Genomic DNA, 4,168 nt, shown 5'->3' with positions numbered 1-4,168 from the left:
ATAATCTGAGTTAAAAATTAAATTTGTAATAAAATATCAATAACTGTCGCACTGTCCTCTGGTCGTTCATCGATTTGCTTAAGCGGGCCCAAGTAATGTCTCCATTGTGAGACTTTGTTGTTACTGTGTTTGGCATACTGAATACGTCACGGGTAGCTTGCCAGGCTTTGCTGTGTGGGTGAGATACTCTTGGTAGCTTGCCGGGCTCTCCAAGAGGGGCGGAGGAATCAAACTCGGGTAGGACAGGCTGGCCACCATGCAAGGCAAATGCCCTACCGCTGTGCTATCGCAGAAATTTAAAACACACGTAAATACCTATAGAAATAAAACTAGATGTGGTCTATATAAAGTCTATTATAATGTTCAAATATTCTTTTAGATTTATTATAACATCTTTGTCCATTGCCAACATCAATATTATTATTAGGATATACTAAAAATCACCAAAGGTTCAAGGTTTGATCCTTATACACTCAGATACTTGCTCGATCTGCCAGTTTCAAGATCTTATGTACTCATGGATGCTGACTCTACGATAAAACTACAATATGAAAAGAAGATACTTTGAAAATTTAAGTGATAAAAATAACTACAATGACTTTTTTAAAGCAGAAGGCTATTAAATCAGATGAAATGAGAGCAAGAGGCATGTCTGTGCATGTCTCAGGTGTCTGAGGATCTCAACTGTGATTATTAAAAATATCACTTATTTGCTCATTTATTAAAAATAAAAAAGAATTTACTGAATCTCCTTTATGTGTCGGAATAGCACATGTACATAGTAAGTGCTTCTTGTTTCAGGGAGCTGACAGTTTAGAGGGAAATGGGTAAGAAAGACAGTTTAAAAAGTCAATGCATGTATTAAGAAAAATAGCAAACAGCAATTATCATGGTATTAATAATGTTCCATCAAAATTTGTGTTTACCTAGAACAAACGGACCTTATTTGGAAATAGGGTTTTTGCAAGGTCAAGTTAGATCGGGATGTCTTCGAAGTCAAAGGTCTAGGTATATTTATGAAACAAGCAAAGAATACAGAAAATGTAATATGAGGAAAGAGGAAGATCACAATTAGTTTTCCATAAGGCCAAGAATACCAGCAAGCATCACAACTTATTGGAAAGGTTTGTAGGAAACTCTTAACATTTTGGTTTCAAATTTTCTTTTCGCCAGAGCATACTACCTATTTTATTTTCACATGTTTTGTTATCATGTTTTACCCCCAAATTAATATAGTAGTCACACTTTATAAATTAAATGTCATTGATTTAGGGAGCTAGATGAAAACTGCTTTTACAAGTGGATGTGCATCAGTAAGAATGCTCAAGAGAGAATTAAAAGGTAATCACAAATGTGAAAAAGTTGTAACAAGCATTGTATATTCTAGGATCCAAGATAAGACAAGTTTCTTTAGTTTAGGAGGAGCATAGGACTAGAGAATAATACAAAATGTATGTCTTAAGAGTTCATAGTTGATATATTTTAATTTCATGTGCAATTTTAAAATATTGAAAAATATTAACATAAGCAGGAAATGTATTCAATATGATTTAGGATCTTTAAATATGTCTTTTGTTCCTTTGCAGGGAATGTATTTTGGTTCAATGACCTTCAAGCATATGGAAACAGAGGTAACTTGAAATAAGCAAATCATGTCTTTTCTAAATCTCTTACTTCAGTCATTGGGGGCATGTTTTGTATCAGTGAAATAATGGAGGAGGTATCAATGAAATACTTGTCATGAGTTGCAGTTTTCCACTAATTTTTTTTTGTCCACTCATTAGCAGCAACTGTGTATTCTAGCAGAGAGGACTAAAACCCAAAACTGATTAACTAACATTATTGCAATGTTTCTTAAGATTAATTTAGAAATGATTCCATTGCTTTAATATGTATACTGTGTTTTATGGAAAGATAAAACTGTGTAACTGTAGTATTTTTACTATAGTATTCTTACTATATGTAAGAATTTGATGTTTCTTAATAACATAAAACAACACTAGTTTAAAATGGTTTACTGGTCCAGAGAGTAAACTATTTTCTTTTGTTATTGTTGTCATTGCTTTTGTTGTTTTTTGTTTGTTTGGAGAGTGGGTGAGGCCACACCCAGCAGTGCTCATGGCTACTCCTGGTTTGTTATTCCAGCATTGTTTCCGGTGATGCTCTGGGGAGCTTGCATTGCTGAGAGTGTAATTTGGGAATCCTAGAATGCAAATCATTATACACTCTAGCCATTATACACTCTAGAATGCAAATCATTATACACTCTGAGCTATCCTCTCAGTTCAAAGGTAAGATATATTTTATTCTGCTAATTTACCTGCATTATATGTATATATGTATGTATGTGTATATACACACATGGATATTTATAAACATATACATCATTTAAGTGTGCATGCATGCTAGTAATACTGCTTATAATTGCAATACTTAAATTGTTTAGTTTTTGCATTCATATGGTCTCTAAAAAGATGAGTATCAGACAAACCATGGTGAGATAGATATAGAAAGTTAATAAATTGTGCTCCAGTGACAGAATTTAGAATAACATCTAGAGAGTGAATGCTTCTTTGGTCACCTACCTTAAGGGGGAAAAAGAACTGGGGAAATTTATAATCACCTGGGGAACTTGCTCTCATCAGCTAATTTTGAGAACAGGAAAAAGGAAATTGCATCCCATTCAGCTTGACATTGAGACAATGGGGCAGTCTCTTTATTGCTTAAACATACATTTTTTTGTGAAAATTGTTCTGTACTATCCTTCTTACAAAAGGCAAAATTCAGCCTCAAAGACTAGTGAAGATATTGCAAAAGCAGGATTTATTGAGCTTCATTACATCTTGAAAGGATTAGTTGCACCTGCACATAAAGAACTCAGTTGGTTCACATAAACAAACTAAGAAAGCTCCATCTTGGTTACACTTATTTCAAAGAGAGGTATTTGATAGGTACAAGTCTAGAAAAATACATAAATAAATAAAAAAAAATCCTGCAGCTTTGCTGACAAGGAGTAAGAGTGCCATCTTCTGGTACTTCTGTTAAGCAAACAGAAGTTCCTTTAACATACTAGAAAAAAGTGGCTTTTTGTGTTTTTGGGGGGGTTCCATTTTTATTTATTAAACAAAGAATTTGATTTCTTTGAAGGTGAATTTTAGTAATGTTGGAAATATTATTTACCCCTAAAAATTTTATTCCACTATAAATCACATAAAAAGAAGAAAAAAGTTAAAATAACAACTTTGTTAAGTGGGCAAAAGGGAATTAAAGGAGAAAAAAATGATATCTTTGACTAAGAACATTCACAGTTTCTCACCTTAGTTAAGAAATAGTTTTATTTTAACTATATTTTTGCAAGTGCTTTCATGTAAATTATCTATTAAATAATCTGAAAATTCTTGGTAGATAAAACACAATGTTCTCTATTCAAGGCATTAATATCAACATTATAATTAGAGTAAGTATATTTTAGTAGCTTACATATCAAAATATACCAAAGCATAATAGAGTTATTAATTTTAAATTATTTCAATAACTTCTTTGTTTCACTTAAAGCATCACTTACTTATGCAAGGTAACTCTATACTTTTCTCTCAATTTCTGATCTAAAATTTTAACAATAATCTTAAAGACACTCATGTATTTTTGAGTGTATATTAAAACATTTCTACTTGGTCTACAAAATGTACTATTTTCCCCTGCCTACATTTACCAATTTCAGGCTTACACTTACCAATTCCAGAATCCTACTTAGCCAGCTGACATAAATTCTCCATAAAAGTAAGGTCTTTAATTTTATATATTTAGTTTTTGGGGTCACACCTGGCAATACTCAGAAATTACTCCAAGTATTACTGGGTGCAAAGTAAACACCCTACCTGCTACTATGTTTCCAGCCCCCAAACTAAGCTATTTTAGACACAGCCAAACACTTCACAGATTTCCCTTCGAAGAAAGACGTATTCCATATTTCAGCTCTCAGATTCTGTAGGAATACCTCAGTTTATATCCACTGCCTATTCCAGTATATCTCTACATAGTTAAATGCTATGTACAATGTGTATGTATGCCACCTCGTCAATTTTCTACCACAGAGATAGTTTATATAATTCTAGATGTGTATGTAAGGCTGCTATATTGATATGTTAATCTAAATTGATCGACTGAT

The sequence above is a fragment of the Sorex fumeus genome, unplaced genomic scaffold, assembly GCF_029834395.1.
Source record: "Sorex fumeus unplaced genomic scaffold, SorFum_2.1 ptg000037l, whole genome shotgun sequence".
NCBI classification, from domain to species: Eukaryota; Metazoa; Chordata; class Mammalia; order Eulipotyphla; family Soricidae; genus Sorex; species Sorex fumeus.
This window is presented reverse-complemented; position numbering follows the sequence as displayed.